The sequence below is a fragment of the Blennius ocellaris genome, assembly GCF_963422515.1.
Source record: "Blennius ocellaris genome assembly, chromosome: 16".
In the NCBI taxonomy this organism is placed as follows: Eukaryota; Metazoa; Chordata; class Actinopteri; order Blenniiformes; family Blenniidae; genus Blennius; species Blennius ocellaris.
This window is the reverse complement of record NC_137665.1, coordinates 591,435-619,304: the sequence shown is the minus strand read 5'-3', so window position 1 is coordinate 619,304 and position 27,870 is coordinate 591,435. Positions and strand designations below refer to the sequence as shown.

The 27,870-nt window shown below is 52.5% G+C and overlaps 1 pseudogene across 1 annotated transcript; it reads left to right on the top strand.

Annotated features, from left to right (window-relative positions):
• Positions 1-390: 390 nt before the first annotated feature.
• Positions 391-22,082, top strand: LOC308140991 (myosin-1-like; annotated as a pseudogene). The gene is made up of 38 exons: positions 391-591; positions 663-806; positions 883-1,039; positions 1,467-1,494; positions 1,633-1,729; positions 3,613-3,705; positions 4,414-4,477; positions 4,594-4,692; positions 4,770-4,873; positions 4,944-5,082; positions 6,529-6,647; positions 6,718-6,867; positions 7,078-7,248; positions 7,317-7,623; positions 8,362-8,426; positions 8,924-9,011; positions 9,084-9,201; positions 9,267-9,390; positions 9,566-9,702; positions 9,794-10,049; positions 10,380-10,622; positions 14,448-14,624; positions 14,695-14,840; positions 15,268-15,358; positions 15,442-15,831; positions 15,936-16,062; positions 16,587-16,704; positions 17,362-17,559; positions 17,638-17,847; positions 17,916-18,081; positions 18,158-18,282; positions 19,507-19,815; positions 19,881-20,084; positions 20,169-20,294; positions 20,389-20,559; positions 20,676-20,780; positions 21,752-21,847; positions 21,939-22,082. The product of its transcript is annotated as a myosin-1-like (transcript).
• The last annotated feature ends 5,788 nt before the right edge of the window (positions 22,083-27,870 follow it).

The following is a 27,870-nucleotide window of genomic DNA, read 5'->3' as shown; positions in this document are numbered from 1 at the left end:
CGATGCCAGAATTTGAGGAACGCCCTAACAGACCTAATCTTCCCTGATCCCAGAAAGTGATTGGTGCCGCGCGGCGCGGCGCCCGTAAGCCTGTAATCTGTCGTCTTTAGCATTCATTGCTTTTTAAATGGTCCGTCTGCAGCATCACAATTGAAACCACTTGAAAGTGACACAATACGGCTATACATAGACAGTTTCACATACAAAATGGACATACTTGACCGTTCCGAGGAGCCACATCTCCAAATATAGGAGGAGCCGCGCCGCTAGCCGCCGCCTATAAAGGCCGACGTCGGTTTCCAGGGGTCGTTTCATCCCAAAGCTCCGAGACGCTGCAGAAGTCGTGTCCGTAGGAACTCCAGACCGGGTTTGTCCGTCGTCCTCCACCAAATGAGCGACGCAGAGATGGAAATGTTCGGTGTGGCGGCGCCGTACCTCCGCAAGTCCGAACGGGAGCGCATCGCCGCCCAGAACGTGCCCTTCGACGCCAAGACCTCCGTGTTCGTGCCCGACGCCAAGCAGGAGTACGTCAAAGGCAAAATCAAGGGCCTGGAGGGGTCAAAGGTCACGGTGGAGGTGGAGGGGGGAAAGGTGAGCGTGGTTCATTGTGCCGTCCTCGCCTTGCTTCTCCTTTGTCACGGATGTTTGTGGAACCGTTCCAGGTCGTGACCGTGGACGCCGACGACCTCCGGCCCATGAACCCGCCCAAGTTCGACAAGCTGGAGGACATGGCGCTGCTGACGCACCTCCACGAGCCGGCCGTGCTCTTCAACCTGAAGGAGCGCTACGCCGCCTGGATGATCTACGTAACGTCTCCTCTCGCCTTTCACCGCCGCCGCCGCCGCCGCCGCTCCTCCACTGACGGCCTGTCTCCTCCTGCAGACCTACTCCGGCCTCTTCTGCGTCACCGTCAACCCCTACAAGTGGCTGCCGGTCTACAACCCCGAGGTGGTGGCCGGGTACCGGGGCAAGAAGAGGCAGGAAGCCCCCCCGCACATCTTCTCCATCTCGGACAACGCCTACCAGTACATGCTCACAGGTCGGCCACGCCCCCTTCTGGCCCCGGACGCTGTTCGTCTGTGGGACTACAGAGAATTCTGCTCTTCAGAATCACGAGAATTAAAACAGTCATTAGTCATTCTGGCTCCGACTGCTAGTTTTCTCTCCTGATGTTTAAATACATTCATGAAAAGAAAACTCAATGTGGCTGAAACTCAAACAAGGGATTTAAAGAATTTCCATCTAGAATTAATAAAGTCATTTTATCTTATTTTATTCTATTTCATTCTATTCTATTCTGTTCTGTTCTGTTCTGTTCTGTTCTATTCTATGTGAACTGATTGAATTAAGCGTATGGTTATAAAACGTGTTTATGGCTCATCTCTACGGACTGTTTGGATCAGAAATGTGAAAAGAGTAAACGTGTTCCACAAAGTGAATCAGAACTTGGAACGTTTGTGTTTCAGACCGAGAGAATCAGTCCATCCTGATCACGTGAGTAGATCAAAGCTCCAGTCACTTTATCTTCAAAGCTCCGACGTTCCTCATGTGTGTCACATTCACACGCTAGGATCCAAGGTCTTCTGATGTTTACTGTTTACCTTTGTTTGTTTTCCTTTGTTTCCCCTCCAGTGGAGAATCTGGTGCCGGGAAGACGGTGAACACCAAGAGGGTGATCCAGTACTTCGCCACCATCGCCTCGTTCGGAGACTCCAGCAAGAAGGAGCAGGTCAAGGGTCAAACACACACTTCTGCTGGAACACCACTGGGATCTAGGCCTCAGCTGCTGTCCTCCACTGTCCTCTGTCCTCCACTGTCCTCCATTGTCCACTGTCCTCCACTGTCCACTGTCCTCTGTCCTCCACTGTCCACTGTCCTCCACTGTTCTCTGTCCTCCACTGTCCTCCACTGTCCTCCACTGTCCACTGTCCTCTGTCCTCCACTGTCCTCTGTCCTCCACTGTCCTCTGTCCTCCACTGTCCTCCATTGTCCTCTGTCCTCCACTGTCCACTGTCCTCCACTGTTCTCTGTCCTCCACTGTCCACTGTCCTCCACTGTCCTCTGTCCTCCACTGTCCTCCACTGTCCTCTGTCCTCCACTGTCCACTGTCCTCCACTGTCCACTGTCCTCCACTGTTCTCTGTCCTCCACTGTCCTCCACTGTCCACTGTCCTCTGTCCTCCACTGTCCTCCACTGTCCTCTGTCCTCCACTGTCCTCTGTCCTCCACTGTCCACTGTCCACTGTCCTCCACTGTCCTCCACATCCTCCACTGCCCTCCACTGTCCTCCACTGTCCTCCAGTGCCCTCCACTGTCCTCCACTGTCCTCCAGTGCAGCAGGTCGTCCTCATCCTGTGACTGCAGTTATTTTCTCTAACGATTGTTTGCTTTTGCAAAAATGTGATTTTTTCATCACATATATTCTGTCCCTTGACGGAGAAACACATTTCAAAGGGTCATTATGATGCAAGATTCACCTCCTGAAGGTCCTCCAGCAGTACTGACGTCTCCTCTAGCAGTACTGACGTCTCCTCCAGCAGTACTGACCGTCTCCTCTAGCAGTACTGACGTCTCCTCTAGCAGTACTGACCGTCTCCTCTAGCAGTACTGACCGTCTCCTCTAGCAGTACTGACCGTCTCCTCCTGCAGTACTGACGTCTCCTCTAGCAGTACTGACGTCTCCTCTAGCAGTACTGACCGTCTCCTCTAGCAGTACTGACCGTCTCCTCCTGCAGTACTGACGTCTCCTCTAGCAGTACTGACCGTCTCCTCTAGCAGTACTGACCGTCTCCTCCTGCAGTACTGACGTCTCCTCTAGCAGTACTGACCGTCTCCTCCTGCAGTACTGACCGTCTCCTCCAGTAGTACTGACGTCTCCTCCAGCAGTACTGACGTCTCCTCTAGCAGTACTGACCGTCTCCTCTAGCAGTACTGACGTCTCCTCCAGTAGTACTGACCGTCTCCTCCTGCAGTACTGACCGTCTCCTCCAGCAGTACTGACGTCTCCTCCAGTAGTACTGACGTCTCCTCTAGCAGTACTGACCGTCTCCTCCAGCAGTACTGACCGTCTCCTCCAGCAGTATTGACCGTCTCCTCTAGCAGTACTGACCGTCTCCTCCAGCAGTACTGACCGTCTCCTCTAGCAGTACTGACCGTCTCCAGACCAGGACAGACGTCCCAGAAGACAGTGTGTCCTCTCTCTCCCTGGTTGTTCCAGGTTTTAAAAAGTGTGTTGCTCCAAGCAGCCAATCAGAAATCAGACCCTATATGACGTCATCGGGGGTTCAGCCAATCACAATCAAGGGAGGCTCCTCCCCTTTGACTCCTCCCACAATCAGGTAGCTCTGCTCCGGCACATGGCGCCACAAGAGGAAGTACTTCCTCCTCCTCCCATAGATGGGCGGAGCCAGTCCAGCTCACACAGACACAGCAGATTGTGGATGCAGCTGCTAGGATCAATGTTCTAATGGAGGATCAAGGAGGAGCTGGAAACGTTGAATACAAACTGTCCAGTGAATTAATGATCGTGAATGTGACACTGAGTTAATCTGCTGCTCAGACAGTCTGACGGGTGAAATGTGGCGTTTGCTGTGCGGCCATGTTGTTTGTTCAGGGGAACCTGGAGGACCAGATCATCCAGGCCAACCCGCTGCTGGAGGCCTTCGGGAACGCCAAGACCGTCAGGAACGACAACTCGTCTCGCTTCGTGAGTCTAAATCAGAATCTGACGGAAAAGATCACAGTCTGTCTGGGTTTGTTCATATTTAATACACTGTGCTGAATTATTGTGATCAGAGTCTGTCTCCCCTTCATGAGAACGACTTTATCAGGAAACAGTGTGACAGACGTCAATGTACTTTTAACCAGAATTCCTGGTTCTTCCTTTCTAAATTAAATTAAATTAAATTAAATTAAATTAAATTAAATTAAATTAAATTAAATTAAATTAAATTAAATTAAATTAAATTAAATTAAATTAAATTAAATTAAATTAAATTAAATTAAATTAAATTAAATTAAATTAAATTAAATTAAATTAAATCTGAACATCAGTGAAATATGCATTTTCCCTTGTCGCAGTTACATGAAAGCATCATGAGACTGAGAAATGGACACATGAGGAGGAAATGAGACGCAGCTGGAGCAATCATGGACACCACATTCACACAACAATGTTTTCAATTGCGTTTTGTGGGTGTTTGTACGACAGTGACCAGACTCAATAAAAACACAACTTTTAATGTGTAAACATGAATCTTGTTTGATGAATGGATGAATGGATGAATGGATGGATGGATGGATGGATGGATGAATGTTTGCTCACATTCCCCAGAATATCCACAATCAGTTTCAGCTTTCTGTGACTTCATTAAATGACTTTAGAGTTTTAATTAATACGTTTGAACTTTTTCAGGGAAAGTTCATTCGCATCCACTTTGGAACAAAGGGGAAGTTGGCATCGGCTGATATTGAAACTTGTAAGTTGGGATGGATTTGTAATTGTCTTCATTATTAGAAACATTTATGTCCCAGAAAACCAGCGACCCTCTTGTACACGACAGTCTGAGTCTGTTCCACTTCCGTTTCCTCTCAGACCTTCTGGAAAAGTCCCGAGTGACGTTCCAGCTGCTGGCGGAGCGGAGCTACCACATCTTCTACCAGGTCATGTCCAACAAGAAGCCGGAGTTAATCGGTGAGAAGAAAGAAAGAAAATCCCTGCAGCTGTTTGACCGTTGTGGACGTGAGTCCCTGAAGTGTGTTTCCTGCCAGAGCTGCTGCTGATCACCAGCAACCCGTACGACTACCCGTCCATCAGCCAGGGGGAAGTCACCGTGCGGAGCATCGACGACGCCGAGGAGCTGCTGGCCACCGACGTGAGCCCAACCCGCCTCCTCCGTCCCCCCCGAGCGCCACGCCGCTCTGACGCTCGCTTGTGTTCCTCAGAACGCCATCGACATCCTGGGCTTCAACCTGGAGGAGAAGCTGGGCATCTACAAGCTGACGGGCGCCGTCATGCACAACGGCAACATGAAGTTCAAGCAGAAGCAGCGGGAGGAGCAGGCGGAGCCGGACGGCACCGAGGGTGAGGTCTGGACCAGCAACACCCCGACCACCCCGGACCATCAACACCCCGACCACCAACACCCCGACCCCCCCGGACCAGCAACACCCCGACCACCAACACCCCGACCCATACAGCTGGACCACCCCGGACCATAAACACCCCGACCACCCCGGACCAGCAACACCCCGACCACCCCGGACCAGCAACACCCCGACCCATACAGCTGGACCACCCCGGACCATAAACACCCCGACCACCAGGGACCATCAACACCCCGACCACCAACACCCCGACCCATACAGCTGGACCACCCCGGACCATCAACACCCCGACCCATACAGCTGGACCACCCCGGACCATCAACACCCCGACCACCAGGGACCATCAACACCCCGACCCATACAGCTGGACCACCCCGGACCATCAACACCCCGACCACCAGGGACCATAAACACCCCGACCACCCCGGACCATCAACACCCCGACCCATACAGCTGGACCACCCCGGACCATAAACACCCCGACCACCCCGGACCATAAACACCCCGACCACCCCGGACCATAAACACCCCGACCACCCCGGACCATCAACACCCCGACCCATACAGCTGGACCCCCCCGGACCTGTTACTGACGGGTCACCACTGTGTTTGTTGAAAAAATCTGCAATTTACTGGTATTATATATATGTAAGTACTTGGATTCCCTGACCGGGAATCGAACCCGGGCCCGGCGGTGAGAGCGCCGAATCCTAACCACTAGACCACCAGGGAGCTACTGGAGGCCTTGCGCTGTTTTTAACAGAAAAAAACTTTTCTTTCCTCTGTTATTTGTCGACAAAGTGACTTTCTACAATTTGCAGCGTAGCAGCATGGCAGCTAACAGCGTGGCAGCATGGCAGCTAACAGCGTTGCAGCGTAGCAGCATGGCAGCTAACAGCGTGGCAGCATGGCAGCTAGCAGCGTGGCAGCTAACAGCGTTGCAGCGTAGCAGCATGGCAGCTAACAGCGTTGCAGCGTAGCAGCATGGCAGCTAACAGTGTGGCAGTGTAGCAGCGTGGCAGCGTAGCAGCATGGCAGCTAGCAGCGTAGCAGTGCAGCAGTGCAGCAGCTAGCAGCATAGCAGTGCAGCAGCTAGCAGTGCAGCAGCTAGCAGCACAGCAGTGCAGCAGTGCAGCAGTGCAGCAGCATAGCAGTGCAGCAGCTAGCAGTGCAGCAGTGCAGCAGTGCAGCAGCTAGCAGTGCAGCAGCTAGCAGCACAGCAGCGTAGCAGCCAGCGAATTGCTGAATCTCTCAACCGCCCCCTGCTGTTCGAGTCAGACTTGCTTCACGACGTCTTGCTGCAGCAGTGTAACTGATAGAAAACCAATGTTAGCGTCTGTCTTCTGGGGTGTTGTGATGTTTTGTGGCGTCGCCCGGCGGACAGACTCTGGCGAGCCGGTTTAACGGGTCACGTCTCCCGCAGTGGCGGACAAAGTCGCCTACCTGATGGGTCTGAACTCGGCCGACCTGCTGAAGGCGCTGTGCTACCCTCGAGTCAAAGTGGGGAACGAGTACGTCACCAAAGGTCAAACTCCTCAGCAGGTACGCACACTTCCTTCCCCCGAAGCCTCGGTCACCTGTAGCTGGAGGTCAACTGGACGTGTGACGCCAGGTGAACAACGCCGTGGGCGCCCTGTCCAAGGCCGTGTACGAGAAGCTGTTCCTCTGGATGGTGACCAGGATCAACCAGCAGCTGGACACCAAGCTGCCCAGGCAGCATTTCATCGGCGTCCTGGACATCGCAGGGTTTGAAATATTCGAGGTGAACAGAAGTAATCATGACACGATCGTTCATTCATTCATTATTCATCAAGGCTCCTGTGGGGAGTCGTATTAACCCTTAAAGAAAACCTTCCTCTGTTGTTCAGGCGGCACCAAAATAATCATTAAAAATAAAAGATGTGCATGTCTAGTGAGGTTTCGGACGCCACTTTGGCAGCACCTTGACCTCCGGTTGAACCGTTGAATTCAGATGAACAGTCTGGAGCAGCTCTGCATCAACTTCACCAACGAGAAGCTGCAGCAGTTCTTCAACCACCACATGTTCGTGCTGGAGCAGGAAGAGTACAAGAAGGAAGGCATCGCCTGGGAGTTCATCGACTTCGGGATGGACCTGGCCGCCTGCATCGAGCTCATCGAGAAGGTAGGTGGCGCCGCCGAGGACGTGGCCTCGCCGACGCTCTGAGCTTCACGTCCTCCCTGGTCCTCCAGCCGATGGGAATCTTCTCCATCCTGGAGGAGGAGTGCATGTTCCCCAAGGCCACGGACGGCTCCTTCAAGAACAAGCTGTACGACCAGCATGTGGGCAAGACCAGCATCTTCCAGAAGCCCAAACCGTCCAAAGGGAAGACGGAGGCCCACTTCTCCCTGGTGCACTACGCCGGCACGGTGGACTACAACCTCAGCGGCTGGCTGGAGAAGAACAAAGACCCTCTGAACGACACCGTGGTGCAGCTCTACCAGAAGTCCTCCGTCAGGCTGCTGTCGCTGCTCTTCGCCACCTACGCCTCCGCCGACGGTCAGTGAACCACACCAGCGGTCAGGGCTAGGGTTAGGTTAGGTTAGGGCTAGGGTTAGGTTAGGTTAGGTTAGGGCTAGGGTTAGGTTAGGTTAGGTTAGGGCTAGAGTTAGGTTAGGTTAGGTTAGGGCTAGGGCTAGGGTTAGGTTAGGTTAGGGCTAGGGTTAGGTTAGGTTAGGTTAGGGCTAGAGTTAGGTTAGGTTAGGTTAGGGCTAGGGCTAGGTTAGGTTAGGTTAGGGCTAGAGTTAGGTTAGGTTAGGTTAGGTTAGGTTAGGGCTAGGGTTAGGTTAGGCTAGGTTAGGGCTAGGGTTAGGTTAGGTTAGGGCTAGGGTTAGGTTAGGCTAGGGTTAGGTTAGGGCTAGGGTTAGGTTAGGTTAGGTTAGGTCTAGGTCTAGGGAAAAGGTTAGGGTTAGGGTTAGAGTTGGGGATAGAGCTAGGGTTAGGTTAGGTTAGGGCTAGGTCTAGGTCTAGGGCAAAGGTTAGGGTTAGAGTTAGAGTTGGGGATAGAGCTAGGGTTAGGTTAGGGCTAGGGTTAGGGCTAGGGTTAGGTTAGGTTAGGGCTAGATTTAGGGTAGAGTTAGGGTTAGGGTTAGGTTAGGCTAGAGCTAGGGATAGGTTAGGGCTAGGGTTGGGGCTAGGGTTAGGTTAGGTTAAGGCTCGGGTTAAGTTTAGGGTTAGGGTTAGGGTAACGATCCCATGTTTATCCGACTTCCTCACTGACGCCGTTCATCTCTGCAGATGGAAGCAAGAAGACGTGGAAGAAGAAGGGCTCGTCCTTCCAGACGGTGTCGGCACTTTTCAGGGTAAAGAACCAACGTGACGCGTCCGGCGTGAGCTTCTTGGTCAAATCCATGAATTCTTCAAGTTCTGGAGGCGAATGTCTGGAATGAAGGGAAACATTAGGCTTTGTTTACGCAGCGTTTCAGAAAAGTTGTGTTTTCCCCCGTTTCCAGTCACTTTCATCAAGTTGCACCTTGGGAGCCGCCGGTCCATGACTAAGAGAAATGTTGTTCTGTAAACTGACACCCAGACCACGACCATCGCGTTCTGTTTGCACGACATTTGGGCCATTTCATTTTCTTTACATTCTCTTTATTTCTCACGTTCTCTGGTGTTTCTCTTTTAAAACTCCAACTGAGCTCTTTCCGCTTAATTAACGAAATATTGGAACTTTAAAGTGAATTGTTAACATTTAAAACCTCTTGTGTCTTGACATGCAGAACAAGTATTCCTTGCATCAGGTATTTACTAGCTGTTAAAGACAAACAGCCGAGGTGAGCAGGTCTGAACGTGTCTGCAGGAGAACCTGAACAAGCTGATGGCCAACCTGAGATCCACACACCCGCACTTCGTCCGCTGCATCATCCCGAACGAGACCAAGACCCCCGGTGAGACGGCCTCAGCAGGCAGGTCGCCGACGTGGAAGACGTGGTTGACCTCAATGTGAGATGGTTCTGCAGGATCCATGGACCACCACCGGGTTCTGCACCAGCTGCGCTGCAACGGCGTGCTGGAAGGGATCCGCATCTGCCGAAAGGGGTTCCCCAGCAGGATCCTGTACGGGGACTTCAAGCAGAGGTGTGGCGCCGCCGCTCGCCGCCGCTTCGGGAGTTCACCGCTGCTTCAAGTCCAGCTCGTTGCAGGTACCGGATCCTGAACGCCAGCGCCGTCCCCGAGGGCCAGTTCATCGACAGCAAGAAGGCGTCGGAGAAGCTGCTGTCCTCCATCGACGTGGATCACCTGCAGTACCGCTTCGGATACACCAAGGTCCTTTCATCACATCTGCTGAACACGCACATTTCTGGGAAAGTCGTTTCCGAGCCGGGGTTTTTTCCTCTTTATAACAGATTTTCCCACAGATTCCAGAGACTCTTGAAAAAAAGAATGAAAGCCAGCAGTGGTTTGAGATTTCACTGATGTCACCTGATTTCATGGCCGCCAGGTGTTTTTCAAGGCCGGGCTGCTGGGCCTCCTGGAGGAGATGAGGGACGAGCGCCTGGCGGTGCTGATGACCCGGATGCAGGCGGTGGCCCGAGGCTACGTCACCAGGCTGAGGCAGAAGGACATGCTGAAGAAACGGTTGACGATTATGAACTCATTAATGACGTAGTTATTATTGAGGTATTATAGCGGTAATGATAAGCTAACACAGAGGCGTGGCCCCCTGCAGGGAGGGCGTCTTCATCATCCAGTACAACATCCGCTCCTTCATGAACGTGAAGAACTGGCCCTGGATGAGGCTCTTCTTCAAGATCAAGCCTCTGCTGCGCAGCGCCGAGGCGGAGAAGGAGATCCAGACCATGAGGGAGGAGTTCGCCCGGCTCAAGGAGGAGTTCGCCAAGTCGGAGGCCCGGAGGAAGGAGCTGGAGGAGAAGATGGTGATGCTGGTGCAGGAGAAGAACGACCTGTTCCTGCAGATCCAGGCGGTGCGTCGACTCGCGGCGCTCCAGACGCATCGATTCCGTCGGACGGTCAAAACAGATCAAAACAGATCAAAACAGATCAAAGCTTCTGTTTTGATCGTTTCGCAATTGAGAAAGTGGCGGATCGATACCGAGGGGAGACGAGAGGGCAGGGTATTGATTCAGCATGTGGAAGTAAAAATAGAACGAGCTGACGTCAATATTAACCGTGCTTCAAACTTCTGCACTGGAAAAGTGGGAACGTCAAGAAAACATGGGATTTGAAGGTTTTCCCAAGATGTTCAAGGATAAAACAGAACCTTTGTGGCTCAATGAGGATGTTTTCCTGAACAGGAGAGGGAGAACCTGGGCGACGCCGAGGACAGGTGTGACGGTCTGATCAAGAGCAAGATCCACCTGGAGGCCAAGGTGAAGGAGTTCTCCGAGAGGATGGAGGAGGAGGAGGAGATCAACGCCGAGCTCACGGCCAGGAAGAGGAAGCTGGAGGACGAGTGCTCCGAGCTGAAACGAGACATCGACGACCTGGAGAGCACCGTCGCCAAGGTGGAGAAGGAGAAGTACGCCACGGAGAACAAGGTGACGGAGGACTGGAACCACGCTCTCACACACACACACACACACACACACACACACACACACACACACACACACACACACACACACACACACACACACACACACACACACACACACACACACACACACACACACACACACACACACTGTGGTCGGTCGGTTGGTCAGTTGGTTGGACGTCACCATGCCGGTATAAAGCAGCTCAGTGAAGCGAGACAGTGACAGAGTGAATGTCCTCCAGGTGAAGACAGTGACAGAGTGAATGTCCTCCTAGTGAAGACAGTGACAGAGTGAATGTCCTCCAGGTGAAGACAGTGACAGAGTGAATGTCCTCCAGGTGAAGACAGTGACAGACTGAATGTCCTCCTAGTGAAGACAGTGACAGACTGAATGTCCTCCAGGTGAAGACAGTGACAGAGTGAATGTCCTCCTAGTGAAGACAGTGACAGAGTGAATGTCCTCCAGGTGAAGACAGTGACAGAGTGAATGTCCTCCAGGTGAAGACAGTGACAGACTGAATGTCCTCCAGGTGAAGACAGTGACAGACTGAATGTCCTCCAGGTGAAGACAGTGACAGAGTGAATGTCCTCCTAGTGAAGACAGTGACAGAGTGAATGTCCTCCAGGTGAAGACAGTGACAGAGTGAATGTCCTCCAGGTGAAGACAGTGACACAGTGAATGTCCTCCTAGTGAAGACAGTGACAGAGTGAATGTCCTCCTAGTGAAGACAGTGACAGACTGAATGTCCTCCTAGTGAAGACAGTGACAGAGTGAATGTCCTCCAGGTGAAGACAGTGACAGACTGAATGTCCTCCAGGTGAAGACAGTGACAGACTGAATGTCCTCCAGGTGAAGACAGTGACAGAGTGAATGTCCTCCTAGTGAAGACAGTGACAGAGTGAATGTCCTCCAGGTGAAGACAGTGACAGAGTGAATGTCCTCCAGGTGAAGACAGTGACACAGTGAATGTCCTCCTAGTGAAGACAGTGACAGAGTGAATGTCCTCCTAGTGAAGACAGTGACAGACTGAATGTCCTCCAGGTGAAGACAGTGACAGAGTGAATGTCCTCCTGGTGAAGACAGTGACAGAGTGAATGTCCTCCAGGTGAAGACAGTGACAGAGTGAATGTCCTCTAGGTGAAGACAGTGACAGAGTGAATGTCCTCCAGGTGAAGACAGTGACAGAGTGAATGTCCTCCAGGTGAAGACAGTGACAGAGTGAATGTCCTCCTAGTGAAGACAGTGACAGAGTGAATGTCCTCCAGGTGAAGACAGTGACAGAGTGAATGTCCTCCAGGTGAAGACAGTGACACAGTGAATGTCCTCCTAGTGAAGACAGTGACAGAGTGAATGTCCTCCTAGTGAAGACAGTGACAGACTGAATGTCCTCCAGGTGAAGACAGTGACAGAGTGAATGTCCTCCTAGTGAAGACAGTGACAGAGTGAATGTCCTCTAGGTGAAGACAGTGACAGAGTGAATGTCCTCCAGGTGAAGACAGTGACAGAGTGAATGTCCTCCAGGTGAAGACAGTGACAGAGTGAATGTCCTCTAGGTGAAGACAGTGACAGAGTGAATGTCCTCCAGGTGAAGACAGTGACAGAGTGAATGTCCTCCAGGTGAAGACAGTGACAGACTGAATGTCCTCCAGGTGAAGACAGTGACAGACTGAATGTCCTCCAGGTGAAGACAGTGACAGAGTGAATGTCCTCCTAGTGAAGACAGTGACAGAGTGAATGTCCTCCTAGTGAAGACAGTGACAGAGTGAATGTCCTCCAGGTGAAGACAGTGACAGAGTGAATGTCCTCCAGGTGAAGACAGTGACACAGTGAATGTCCTCCTAGTGAAGACAGTGACAGAGTGAATGTCCTCCTAGTGAAGACAGTGACAGACTGAATGTCCTCCAGGTGAAGACAGTGACAGACTGAATGTCCTCCAGGTGAAGACAGTGACAGAGTGAATGTCCTCCTAGTGAAGACAGTGACAGAGTGAATGTCCTCCAGGTGAAGACAGTGACAGAGTGAATGTCCTCTAGGTGAAGACAGTGACAGAGTGAATGTCCTCCAGGTGAAGACAGTGACAGAGTGAATGTCCTCCAGGTGAAGACAGTGACAGAGTGAATGTCCTCCTAGTGAAGACAGTGACAGAGTGAATGTCCTCCAGGTGAAGACAGTGACAGAGTGAATGTCCTCCAGGTGAAGACAGTGACACAGTGAATGTCCTCCTAGTGAAGACAGTGACAGAGTGAATGTCCTCCTAGTGAAGACAGTGACAGACTGAATGTCCTCCAGGTGAAGACAGTGACAGAGTGAATGTCCTCCTAGTGAAGACAGTGACAGAGTGAATGTCCTCCAGGTGAAGACAGTGACAGAGTGAATGTCCTCTAGGTGAAGACAGTGACAGAGTGAATGTCCTCCAGGTGAAGACAGTGACAGAGTGAATGTCCTCCAGGTGAAGACAGTGACAGAGTGAATGTCCTCTAGGTGAAGACAGTGACAGAGTGAATGTCCTCCAGGTGAAGACAGTGACAGAGTGAATGTCCTCCAGGTGAAGACAGTGACAGAGTGAATGTCCTCCAGGTGAAGACAGTGACAGACTGAATGTCCTCCAGGTGAAGACAGTGACAGACTGAATGTCCTCCAGGTGAAGACAGTGACAGAGTGAATGTCCTCCTAGTGAAGACAGTGACAGAGTGAATGTCCTCCTAGTGAAGACAGTGACAGAGTGAATGTCCTCCAGGTGAAGACAGTGACAGAGTGAATGTCCTCCAGGTGAAGACAGTGACACAGTGAATGTCCTCCTAGTGAAGACAGTGACAGAGTGAATGTCCTCCTAGTGAAGACAGTGACAGACTGAATGTCCTCCAGGTGAAGACAGTGACAGACTGAATGTCCTCCAGGTGAAGACAGTGACAGAGTGAATGTCCTCCTAGTGAAGACAGTGACAGAGTGAATGTCCTCCAGGTGAAGACAGTGACAGAGTGAATGTCCTCTAGGTGAAGACAGTGACAGAGTGAATGTCCTCCAGGTGAAGACAGTGACAGAGTGAATGTCCTCCAGGTGAAGACAGTGACAGAGTGAATGTCCTCCTAGTGAAGACAGTGACAGAGTGAATGTCCTCCAGGTGAAGACAGTGACAGAGTGAATGTCCTCCAGGTGAAGACAGTGACACAGTGAATGTCCTCCTAGTGAAGACAGTGACAGAGTGAATGTCCTCCTAGTGAAGACAGTGACAGACTGAATGTCCTCCAGGTGAAGACAGTGACAGAGTGAATGTCCTCCTAGTGAAGACAGTGACAGAGTGAATGTCCTCCAGGTGAAGACAGTGACAGAGTGAATGTCCTCTAGGTGAAGACAGTGACAGAGTGAATGTCCTCCAGGTGAAGACAGTGACAGAGTGAATGTCCTCCAGGTGAAGACAGTGACAGAGTGAATGTCCTCTAGGTGAAGACAGTGACAGAGTGAATGTCCTCCAGGTGAAGACAGTGACAGAGTGAATGTCCTCCAGGTGAAGACAGTGACAGAGTGAATGTCCTCCAGGTGAAGACAGTGACAGACTGAATGTCCTCCAGGTGAAGACAGTGACAGAGTGAATGTCCTCCTAGTGAAGACAGTGACAGAGTGAATGTCCTCCAGGTGAAGACAGTGACAGAGTGAATGTCCTCTAGGTGAAGACAGTGACAGAGTGAATGTCCTCTAGGTGAAGACAGTGACAGAGTGAATGTCCTCCTAGTGAAGACAGTGACAGAGTGAATGTCCTCCAGGTGAAGACAGTGACAGAGTGAATGTCCTCCTAGTGAAGACAGTGACAGAGTGAATGTCCTCCAGGTGAAGAATCTGCTGGAGGAGCTGACGTCCCTGGAAGAGGCTCTGCTGAAGTCCTCCAAGGAGGCCAAGGCCCTGCAGGAGGTGCACCAGCAGACGCTGGACGACCTCCAGGCCGAGGAGGACAAGGTCAACGGTCTGATGAAGACGAAGACCAAGCTGGAGCAGCAGGTGGAGGACGTGAGTTCACCGCCCACCCCGATCCGCCCGGTGTGCTTCCTGAGCTGGACTGACGCCAGGCTGTCCTCAGCTGGAGGCGGGGCTGGAGCAGGAGAGGCGGAGCCGGGCGGAGCTGGACCGGAACCGACGCAAGCTGGAGGGCGACTTGAAGCTCTGCCAGGAAACCGTCATGGACCTGGAGAACCAGATGCAGCAGGCGGAGGACAGGCTCAGGAAGTAGGACACATCGGGGGGACGTCGGGCTTCTGACAGCGACAGCAGCTGCATCAAGAAACACTGAAACTAATGCAGCTTCCATTTTGGACCACTAGTTGGTGCTGTTGTTAGTTTTAGTAATGAAACCACACACACACACACACGCAGCAGAGAACACCGACGTTCTAACTGGTTCTGTCACAGACGTTCAAACACGATCTCACAATTTTATTCCTTAAATTTCCTGAATCCAGTTTCAACAGGGAGGTTTGATGTCTGAACTCCGTCTTGAATGTGAAGAATCAGTGAATTCTCTGATTCTCTGCTGGGGCCGAACAAAACCTGTCCTCGTTTCATTTGCTCTTTATTCGTCCTGATTTGTAATGTTTTGGATTATTTCACGTTTTTCAGACACAAGGTGCTAAAAGTGTCTCCCATGGTTTCCCAGGAAGGACTTTGAGGCCGGCGGCCTGCAGGGCCGGATGGAGGCGGAGCAGGCGCTCAGCACGCAGCTGCACAAGAAGATCAAAGAGCTGCAGGCCAGTCCACCGCCACACGGGTTTCAAAATGGCCGCCCCGCAGAACGTAACGACCACGCGGTGTCCGCCCCCCTCCCCCGCAGGCCCGCACCGAGGAGCTGGAGGAGGAGATGGAGGCGGAGCGCTCGGCCCGGGCCAAGGTGGAGAAGCAGCGGTCCGACCTGGCCCGGGAGCTGGAGGAGATCAGCGAGCGGCTGGAGGAGGCCGGCGGCGCCACCGCCGCCCAGCTGGAGATGAACAAGAAGCGCGAGGCGGAGTTCCTGAAGCTGCGGCGCGACCTGGAGGAGTCCACGCTGCAGCACGACGCCACGACCGCCGCGCTGCGCAAGAAGCAGGCCGACTGCACGGCGGAGCTCGGAGAGCAGATCGACAACCTGCAGAGGGTGAAGCAGAAGCTGGAGAAGGAGAAGAGCGAGCTGAAGATGGAGGTCGACGACATGGCGAGCAACGTGGAGAGCGTCCTGAAGAGCAAGGTGACGATCAGAGAGGGAGGGAGAGAGAGGGAGAGAGAGGGAGAGAGAGGGAGAGGGGGAGGTCTGAACCGTTAGCTGGACTAACAGGCCCCCTGGTGTTCCAGGCTCACCTGGAGAAGCAGACCAGGACCCTGGACGACCAGATGAACGAGTACAAGATCAAAGCCGACGAGGCCCAGCGCTCTCTGAGCGACCACGTCGCGCTCGGCGCTCGGCTGCAGACCGAGAACGGTGAGGAAGACGTCGGTGACGCCCCTCCTGACCTCCTGACCCCCTGACCCCCTGACCTCCTGACCCCCTGACCCCCTGACCTCCTGACCTCCTGACCCCCTCACCTCCTGACCTCCTGACCCCCTGACCTCCTGACCTCCTGATCCCCTGACCTCCTGACCCCCTCACCCCCTGACCTCCTGACCTCCTGACCCCCTGACCCCCTCACCTCCTGACCCCCTCACCTCCTGACCTCCTGACCTCCTGACCCCCTGACCCCCCTCACCTCCTGACCTCCTGACCTCCTGACCCCCTCACCTCCTGACCTCCTGACCCCCTCACCTCCTGACCTCCTCACCTCCTGACCTCCTGACCTCCTGACCCCCTCACCTCCTGACCTCCTCACCTCCTGACCTCCTGACCTCCTGACCCCCTCACCCCACCTCCTGACCCCCTCACCTCCTGACCTCCTGACCCCCTGACCTCCTGACCCCCCTCACCTCCTGACCTCCTGACCCCTGACCCCCTGTGGTGGTGGTGAACAGGTGAACTGTCCCGCCTGCTGGAGGAGAAGGACGTCCTCCTGTCTCAGCTCGGCAGGTCCCGAGCGGCGGCAGCCAACAGGTGGAGGAGCTGAAGAGGCTCCTGGACGAGGAAGTTAAGGTCTGAGAGGAACATCCTCTATCCTCCAGCTGATATTCTCAAGTCTGCTTTAGATTGTATTTAAATACATCCTTTACATTTAGTAGGGAAAAAAAGATCAAAGGAGGAAATGCTTCTGATCCTTCTTCAAACCAAAACTTCCTCTGGCGAGACGACAGGAGAGATTTTGACTGACGCGTGTTGATTAGCCACAGGAACTGTCAATCATAGCGGTAGCATAGCGATAGCATAGCGATAGCATAGCAGTCCCTTGCTCATGTTGGAGCCATCTAGAACATCTACGCCTCAGAGCAGGCCAACCCCGGAGATTAAAAATGAAATACAGGCTCATTTGAAAATCACATGGAGTTTAAAGTTTATGCTAGTCCTGTTAGCGGTGAGCACTAGCGGTTAGCGGCTAACTGTGGGGTACAGTTACACCTACAGTTATCGATCCAAACACCTTCCAACAAGAAATCATTGAGGAACTAAAGGAACCTGAGAAGCACGTTCTAAACAAGAGCATAAAACAAAAAAGAAGGAAAAGGACTGATGCAGGAGGGTGGAGACTTCAGGATGTGGGCGGGGCCAGATCAGCAGAGGAGTTCTGTGAGTCCTGCAAACGGAGAACTCAGAGAATCCATAGCTGATGGTTGTGTGTGTGTGCACGGTTGGCAGAGTAAGAACGCCCTGGCTCATGGGCTGCAGTCGTCCCGTCACGACTGCGACCTCCTGCGGGAGCAGTACGAGGAGGAGCAGGAGGCCAAGGCCCGAGCTGCAGCGCTGCCTCTCCAAGGCCAACGCCGAGGTGGCGCTGTGGAGGAACAAGTACGAGACGGACGCCATCCAGCGCACCGAGGAGCTGGAGGAGGCCAAGTGAGGAGCCGCACGCGCTGTTTCCCTACGTCGGCGGCCATGTTGGATTTCCCGCGACCGACTGAGTTTGGTGTGCAGGAAGAAGCTGGCGCAGCGCCTGCAGGACTCGGAGGAGATGACGGAGGCCGCCAACGTCAAGTGTGCGTCGCTGGACAAGACGTCAAGTGTGCGTCGCTGGACAAGACCAAGCAGCGGCTGCAGGCCGAGGCGGAGGACCTGACGGCGGAGCTGGAGCGCTCCAACGCCGCCAACGCCGGTCTGGACCGGAAGCAGAAGAACTTCGACAAGGTGCGGTCCTCCGCCTCCGAGCTCCTTCCTCAACGCCGCAGCGGCCACAGCGTCTCCTCTGCCGCCAGGTCGTGGCCGAGTGGAGGCAGAAGTCTGAGGAGAGCCAGGCGGAGCTGGAGGGTTCCCAGAGGGAGGCCCGGGGCCTGAGCACACAACTCTTCAAGCTGAAGAACTCGTACGAAGAGGCCCTGGACCACCTGGAGCACCTGAAGCGAGAGAACAAGAACCTGCAGCGTAAGACCCGGCTTCAGGGACTCTTAATACTTTCCTTTGTGTTTCATGGCTGGAACGTCTCGTCTGCTGGTTTCAGAGGAAATGTCCGACCTCGGCGAGCAGCTGGGTCAGTCTGCTAGGACCGTCCTCGAGCTGGACAGAGCTGCCAAGCAGGCGGAGCAGGACCGGAGGGAGACCCAGGGGGCGCTGGAGGAGGCCGAGGTCATTTCTCACCAACTCTCATCAAGCCTGCCCATCAATTCTCATCAATTCCCTTGATATCATGACCTTTCTTCGTCACGTCTTGTCTTCCAAACTCATTTACATTTTCTCATCGTCTTTCAACATCTCAGTTTCTTCTGCTTTTTTTTTTACTTCTTCTCACCATTTCTCATCCTTTCTGATATCACAGGGTCTCGTCTCATCATGGGCGACATTCTCATCATATTTTACAAGAGTTTTTTATTCAGTTTTCCATCAATTTGACTACATTGTTTTACATTTCCAACAAGTTTTCTCATCATTTTCATCATAACGTCTGACGTCTCAGTTGCTGCAGCGGCGGTGGGTCGGGACGGGGGGGACGGGGGGAAGGGGGGACGGGGGGAAGGGGGGGATGGGGGGCACGGGGGGGACGGAGGGGACGGAGGGGCTGTGGGGATGGGGGGCTGCAGGGAGTTGCGGGGGGGATGGAGGGGGTTGCGGGGGGACGGAAGGATGGAGGGGTTGCGGGGGACGGAGGGATGGAGGGGTTGCGGGGGGACGGAGGGATGGAGGGGCTGCGGGGGGACGGAGGGATGGAGGGGCTGCGGGGGGATAGAGGGGGTTGCGGGAGGGACGGAGGGATGGAGGGGCTGTGGGGGGACGGAGGGATGGAGGGGTTGCGGGGGGATGGAGGGATGGAGGCGTTGCGGGGGGATGGAGGGATGGAGGGGTTGCAGGGGGACGGAGGGATGGAGGGGCTGCGGGGGGATGGAGGGGGTTGCGGGGGGACGGAGGGATGGAGGGGCTGCGGGGGGACGGAGGGATGGAGGGGCTGCGGGGGGATGGAGGGGGTTGCGGGGGGACGGAGGGATGGAGGGGCTGCGGGGGGACGGAGGGATGGAGGGGCTGCGGGGGGATGGAGGGGGTTGCGGGAGGGACGGAGGGATGGAGGGGCTGCGGGGGGACGGAGGGATGGAGGGGCTGCGGGGGGATGGAGGGGGTTGCGGGGGGACAGGGGACTGCGGGGGGATGGAGGGGGTTGCGGGAGGGACGGAGGGGGTTGCGGGGGGACGGAGGGATGGAGGGGCTGCGGGGGGATGGAGGGGGTTGCGGGGGGACGGAGGGATGGAGGGGTTGCGGGGGGACGGAGGGATGGAGGGCCTGCGGGGGGATGGAGGGGGTTGCGGGGGGGACGGGGGACTGTGGGGGCGTCAGCCTCTGACCCCAGGTGTGTCGCTGCAGTCGTCCCTGGAGCAGGAGGAGGCGCGGCTGCTGCACCTGCAGCTGGAGCTCAGCCAGGTGAAGGGCGACGTGGAGCGGCGTGCGGCGGAGCGGGATGAGGAGACGGAGCAGCTGAAGAGGAGCCACCAGAGGACCGTCGACACGCTGCAGAGCACGCTGGACGCCGAGACGCGCAGCCGCAACGACGCCGTCCGGGTGAAGAGGAAAATGGAGGGCGACGTCAACGAGATGGAGGTCCAGCTGGGCCACGCCCACCGCCAGGCGTCCGAGGCCACCAGGCAGCTGAGGAACCTGCAGGCGCAGCTTAAGGTGGGTGGGCGCCGCGCCGCCATTCCAACCGCTTCCTCCTCTGACCTCGTGACCCGGCGCTCCAGGAGGCCCAGGTCCACCTGGACGAGGCCCTGCACTGCCAGGAGGACCTGAAGGAGGAGCTGGCCATCGCGGAGCGCCGCAGCAACCTGACGGCGGCGGAGAACGAGGAGGTCCGGGCGGCGCTGGAGCAGGCGGAGCGCGGCCGCAGGCTGGCGGAGCAGGAGCTGACGGGGGTCGGCGAGAGGATCCAGCTGCTGCTCTCTCAGGTGAAGTACCACGGTCTACCTGCAGGGGGGGCGCGCCCTCACGTCGGGACGGGTTGTGGCTGAACTGCGGCGTCGTTCACGCAGAACGCCAGCCTCCTGAACGGCAAGAAGAAGATGGACGGCGACTTGGCCCAGCTGCAGGCGGAGGCGGAGGACTCGGCGCAGGAGGCGAGGAACGCCGACGAGAAGGCCAAGAAGGCCATCGTGGACGTGAGTCCCGTCACCCAGCTGGCCCCGCCCCCTCCGCCCCCCCGCCCCCCCCCCCCCCCCCCGCATGGCCACGTGACCGGCTGTGCGTCCGCAGGCGGCCATGATGGCGGAGGAGCTGAGGAAGGAGCAGGACACCAGCGCTCACCTGGAGAGGATGAAGAAGAACCTGGAGGCCACGGTGAAGGACCTGCAGCACCGCCTGGACGAGGCGGAGAACCTCGCCATGAAGGGAGGGAAGAAGCAGCTGCAGAAGCTGGAGGCCAGGGTGAGAGGAGGAGGAGGAGGAGGAGGAGGAGTAGGAGGAGGAGCAGGAGGAGGAGGTGGAGGAGGAGGGGGAGGAGGAGGAGGAGGAGGGATTAAGTTCAAACCAAAGTGTTGCAGGTCCGCGACCTGGAAGGAGAAATGGACTCGGAGCAGAAACGGAGCAGTGAAGCCATGAAGGGAGCGAGAAAGTATGAGAGGAAGATCAAAGAGCTCACCTACCAGGTAAGAACCGCCTCCCTTTGATCTACTCCCAGAGCATCTTCCTCCTCTAATCCACTATATAGAGCAGTGGTTCCCAACCTTTTTTGACCAGTGTACCCCTTGAGCTGGTTTCCATGTGAAAAGTACCCCCTCTCTCGTGTGTGATTATTCGCCTTAATGTGTACTTATATTTAACCCTTTGTCTTTCTATCTATCCAACTGCTCATTTAAATAAAACAATTATTGTGAGTGTAAAAACATACCTTTTAATGAGACACTTGCGCTTGCTTGTCTTTCATAAGTCTTTCATAATTCCTTTTTTCACTGGGCTCCCCTGTGCCTGCGTCCGAGGCGACGGTAGCAGTAGTGGTAGCGGTAGCGGTAGCCGTAGCGGTAGCTGGACGCTTACTCCTGCCTAGCCATGCATCCATGTTTACAGTCGGTATGCAGCTAGAGTTAGCTAGCTTCGCGAATCGTGCGCGCCCGCAGCAAGAACGTGAACCTTTTTTTTTTTTTTTTTTTTTTAAAGCGCGCCACTTTATAGTCTTTTCATATTATGTGCATTGTAGTGTTACAATCACTGTGGACGAACTGCTACTCATGGAAAATAAACGTATGGCCTTACTAAAATTCATGATATAATACAATATAATAGAGCATAATTTTTTTTTTTGTGTGTGGATACTGTAGGCTAATTTATAATCTTTCTGCGTACCCCCTGCAATACCCTCGCGTACCCCTAGGGGTCCGTGTACCCCCGGTTGGGAATCACTGATATAGAGCATCTTCCTCCTCTAACACCAGATTATAGAGCCTCTTCCTCCTCTAACACCAGATTATAGAGCATCTTCCTCCTCTAACACCAGATTATAGAGCATCTTCCTCCTCTAACACCAGATTATAGAGCATCTTCCTCCTCTAACACCAGATTATAGAGCCTCTTCCTCAGTGGAGTTGCTCCAGAGCAACACAGACGTTCTCTTGTCTTCCAGTTGGAGGAGGAGAAGAAGAACTCGGTCCGTCTGCAGGATCTGGTCAACAACCTGCAGCTGAAAGTGAAGGTGTACAAACGGCAGTGTGAGGAGGCGGTGAGTCCAACACATGGGGAGGAGGTGGGGGGAGGAGGTGGGGGGAGGTAGGAGGTCATGCTCCCAGAATAACCCGGTGCCGCTCCTGCAGGAGGAGCAGACCGGCGTCCATTTGGCCAAATTCCGGAAGGTGCAGCACGAACTGGAGGAGGTGGAGGAGAGAGCCGACATGGCCGAGTCCCAACTGAACAAACTGAGAGCCAGGAGCAGAGACCTGGGGGGGAAAGGAGAGTAGAGGAGGAGCAGGAGGAGCAGGAGGAGGAGGTGGAGGAGGTGGAGGAGGTGGAGGAGTAGGAGGAGGAGGAGGTGGAGGAGGAGCAGGAGGAGGAGGAGCAGGAGGAGGAGGAGCAGGAGGAGGAGGAGGAGGAGGAGGTGGAGGAGGAGGAGGAGGAGGAGGAGGAGGAGGAGGAGGAGGAGAAGGAGAAAGAGTCATATAGTCTGATTCTGTGTCTCCTTCAGTCCAACGTGACTTCATGTGAGGACAAACTGTTGATTTGCTCTGCTGGAAGGACAGAGACACACTGATACCGATACTGATACCGATACCAATACTGATACTGATACCGATACTGATACCGATACTGATACTGATACTGATACTGATACCGATACTGATGCCGATACCAATACTGATATTAATACTGACACCAATACTGATACTGATACCAATACTGATACTGATACTGATACTGATACCAATACTGATACCGATACTGATACCGATACTGATACTGATACCAATACTGATACTGATACCAATACTGATACTGATACTGATACTGATACTGATACTGATACCAATACTGATACTGATACCAATACTGATATTGATACTGATATTGATACTGATACCAATACTGATACTGATCCCAAGACTGATATTGATACTGATACTGATACCAATACTGATACTGATACCAATACTGATATTGATACTGATACTGATACCAATACTGATACCAATACTGATATTGATACTGATACTGACACTGATATTGATACTGATACTGATACTGATACTGATACTGATACCAATACTGATACTGATACCAATACTGATAATGATACTGATACCAATACTGATACTGATACCAATACTGATATTGATACTGATTCTGATACTGATCCTGATATTGATACTGATACTGATACCAATACTGATACTGATACCAATACTGATACTGATACTGATACTGATACTGATACCAATACTGATACTGATACCAATACTGATACTGATACTGATACCAATACTGATTCTGATATTGATACTGATACTGATACCAATACTGATACTGATACCAATACTGATCCTGATATTGATACTGATACTGATACCAATACTGATACTGATACTGATACCAATACTGATACTGATACTGATACCAATACTGATTCTGATATTGATACTGATACTGATACCAATACTGATACTGATACCAATACTGATACTGATACTGATACCAATACTGATTCTGATATTGATACTGATACTGATACCAATACTGATACTGATACCAATACTGATACTGATACTGATACCAATACTGATTCTGATATCAATACCAATATCTATGCTAATACTAATATCGTTACCGATACGGATTCTGATTTATTAAAACTAACTATGAAATGATGAAATCAGGAAAAACGACTTTTAATGTTTTCATCATCTTTTTATATATTTTAATAGTTTTCTTCTTCTTCTTCTTCTTCTTCTTCTTCTTAATCTTCTTCTTCTTCTTCTTCTTAATCTTCTTCTTCTTCTTCTTAGTATTATTATTATCATTATTATTATTATTATTATTATTGCTATTATCATTATTATTAATAATAATAATAATATTGCTCACGTTATGAGCTGCTACATTTAAATAATCCGTTTTGAACAAGAAAAGCTTAAAATACTTTTTTTTTTTAAGAATCCCCTTCAGTGGTTGTTTTCTGTGATTTGACCAGCAGCAGAAATAAATCACCAAAAGATGGAGACACTTTATTCATATTCAACATCAACTGGACTCAATAAAGATTATTAAATGATGCTGCTTGTTTTCTTTTGTAACGACAATAAGACAAAAATACAAATGGCTGGAAATAAAGAATCTGCAAATGTGTGAATGATTCCATTATATGAAAATGATTGAACTAAGATAGCAAAAACATTTTTTTATATTATATTGTGATAATTGTGGCCTCACGCTAAGAAATAATCAAATCTTCTGATATTTTGACAAACTGCAAATACAAAGAATAAAATCAAGTATGAAATATTTTGTGTATTAAATCTGTTGGTAAACAAACACAACGTGTTTCATTTATTTTGAATAAAGGACATTGAAACAATGATGCTTGAACTGATATATTATTATTATTATTGTTATTATTATTAGCAGCAACAGCAATCATTAATAATAATAATAATGATAACATAATAATTAAACATTTCTCCTCTGTTGAACAGAAGATGAAGTTCTATTCTGTTTTATTTGTTGGAGAATCAAACCGACAATTTATCTGTTATCTACAGTTTGACTGTTTATTTATATATGTGTGTGTGTGTGTGTGTATGTGTGTGTGTGTGTGTGTGTGTGTGTGTGTGTGTGTGTGTGTGTGTGTGTGTGTGTGTGTGTGTGTGTGTGTGTGTGTGTGTGTGTGTGTGTGTGTTGCGGTTGCCCTGTCCCTCGTCCCTGTCCCTCATCCTCGTCCCTCATCCCTCATCCCTCGTCCCTGTCCATCACCCCTCGTCCCTGTCCCTGTCCCTCGTCCCTGTCCCTCATCCCTCATCTCTGTCCCTCATCCCTCGTCTCTGTCCCTCGTCCCTGTCCCTCGTCCATGTCCCTCGTCCCTCTCCCTCATCCCTCGTCCCTGTCCTTCGCCCCTCGTCCCTCGCCCCTGTCCCTGTCCCTCATCCCTCATCCCTGTCCCTCATCCCTGTCCCTCACCCCTCGTCCCTGTCCCTCGTCCCTGTCCCTAGTCCCTCGTCCATGTCCCTCATCCCTCGTCCCTGTCCCTCGTCCCTGTCCCTCATCCCTCATCTCTGTCCCTCATCCCTCGTCTCTGTCCCTCGTCCCTGTCCCTCGTCCATGTCCCTCGTCCCTCTCCCTCATCCCTGTCCCCTCGTCCCTCGCCCCTGTCCCTGTCCCTCATCCCTGTCCCTCACCCCTCACCCCTCGTCCCTGTCCCTCGTCCCTGTCCCTCGTCCCTGTCCCTAGTCCCTCGTCCATGTCCCTCATCCCTCGTCCCTGTCCCTCGTCCCTGTCCCTCATCCCTCATCTCTGTCCCTCATCCCTCGTCTCTGTCCCTCGTCCCTGTCCCTCGTCCATGTCCCTCGTCCCTCTCCCTCATCCCTGTCCCCTCGTCCCTCGCCCCTGTCCCTGTCCCTCGCCCCTGTCCCTCACCCCTCACCCCTCGTCCCTGTCCCTCGTCCCTGTCCCTAGTCCCTCGTCCATGTCCCTCATCCCTCGTCCCTGTCCCTCGTCCCTGTCCCTCATCCCTCATCTCTGTCCCTCATCCCTCGTCTCTGTCCCTCGTCCCTGTCCCTCGTCCATGTCCCTCGTCCCTCTCCCTCATCCCTCGTCCCTGTCCCCTCGTCCCTCGCCCCTGTCCCTGTCCCTCATCCCTCATCCCTGTCCCTCACCCCTCACCCCTCGTCCCTGTCCCTCGTCCCTGTCCCTCGTCCATGTCCCTCGTCCCTCTCCCTCATCCCTCGTCCCTGTCCCCTCGTCCCTCGCCCCTGTCCCTGTCCCTCATCCCTCATCCCTGTCCCTCACCCCTCACCCCTCGTCCCTGTCCCTCATCCCTCATCCCTGTCCCTCACCCCTCACCCCTCGTCCCTGTCCCTCATCCCTCGTCCCTCGTCCCTGTCCCTCGTCCCTCTGACACGCCGTCTTAACGTTCACTCTCTCACAGCCCCGATGCTAAAAGCGGCACGAACACTCGTCCTCTCTTCTTCTCTTGTTTGTCCCCGCGGCGGACACGGCGGGGTGTTGACGCGCTAACCCGGCCGGCAAACGGGCGAGTTCCTGTCAAGGTGGCTGACGGTTACCCAACTCTTCACGCGGCTACCAAGCTAATGCTAACGCTAGCGCTGGGTTCACACGCTGTGTGTCTAATAACCCTAACCCACTGTCTTTAATTTTATTATTATTGTTATTATTATTATTATTATTATTATTATTATTATTATTATTATTATTATTATTATTATTATTAATAATAATAATATTTTTTGGAAAATGTTCAAAATAAAGATATATACCACATTATACCATACCATACCATACCATACCATACACACACACACACACACACACACACACACACACACACACACACACACACACACACACACACACACACACACACACACACACACACACACACACACACACACACACACACACACACACACTCACTCTAGTGGACAGACCACCAAGTTGGATTATTATTACGGTGCCTGTCAAAATAAAACTACCAAGTCCCAGGAGAAGAAGGACTGGAAGTCAAGACACAACAGAGGAAACGTTGTTCTGATTGTCTCTACTGAGCATGTGCAGAAGGACCAGTTACTGTCTCCATGGTCAGCAGGAGCGTTTCCATGGAGACGAAGTCGGATCATTTCCAAAAAGTTACGTTTTCAGTGACTGAGAACCGCAGTTTTATAAAAAGACCCCAAAATGCAACAACGATGTTCCGTTTTCAGTGGAAAGTGTTACCATGACGACGGGGCGTCGGTGTAAAACTATGAGACGGTTGAATCAGTGAAACGTTCCGTCGTAGCGGAACCGGCGGTTCCTGGACTCGCGGACGTTTGAGAGGAGAACCGGTACATCTTCTTGTCGTCCTTCTTCCTCGCCGTGGCGACCTTCCTGCCGCTGAAGCTGCTAGCTTGACTTTGAGCCACGTGTGTCCCCACTTTAATCCGGTTTAATCCCAACAAGGAGCCTCTGGAGGTGAAGACCAGACGTCCCTGGACTCGGGGACGAAGGTCAACCAGCGTCTGAGAGACGCCGTCCCACAAACCTTCCAACCCTCAGAAACACAGGAAGCGCCGATCCCTCCGGCGGGGAACCGGCAGAGTTCCGTCAAACCCAGACTGGTTCAAGTGGCTGATGGTTCCGTCCGTCAATCAGCCGCCGACGACTCGGCACGCCGAGGCGGGAATGTAAAAATAGTTCCTGGGGATCGTCGCCTGCGGCTGCAGAGGCGTTCCGGTCGGCCCGTCTTGATCCCGCCGTCGCATCAAAGCCAGGCGCCGCCGATGATTGACATCTGGCCGGTGTGACATTTGGCCGGTTTGGAGCGTCAGCGGCTGATAAAAGAGGACGGACCTCCTGCTGGGCTTCATTCCGTCTGTCAGCGGGGCTTCGCTTCCTGAGGACGATCTCCGTGGACTGATCTGGGTTCCGTTCAGCCGGTGAGTCTCACTCTTTACACTTCAGCCTCTTGTAGTGTCCAACCTCCTGCCGGAGAACCACGAGCCTCCTGGTCGCCGTGATGTAACGATCATCTGATCAATACATCGTATCGGGAGACTTCAGACTCTACCTCCTTCTTCAGTCTTTGTTTCCCCAAAGCAGAACATAGAAATATCAACGTTTTTCTTTGTCTAACGACACTTTAAATGACATTGCAGATGAAGTTTTCTGTCTGTTGACAAGAATCTGCTACGAGTACAGTTCAATATGTCTGCGTAGTAATAATGTAGTAGTAACAGTAGTAATAAAGTAGCAGTAATAGTGGGAAGCTATAAATAAATGACTAAAAGTTTATTTTAAAGTATACCTTTTGAGAGGGACATTTGTTTGCTGCACTTCTTTCATACGAACTCTCGAAGGAAAGGTACATTTCAGAATAATAACTTTTAATAATGATTTGGAAAACTTTTTTTTGTGATCCACAAAAGTCGCAAAAAAAGACGTCCCACCACAATAAAAGAATATTTTCCCAGGATCTTAGTTTAGCAGCACTTAGACTGAAGGTTTCTGAAACTTTGTGGATATTTCTTTACCTTTTTCTCTTTG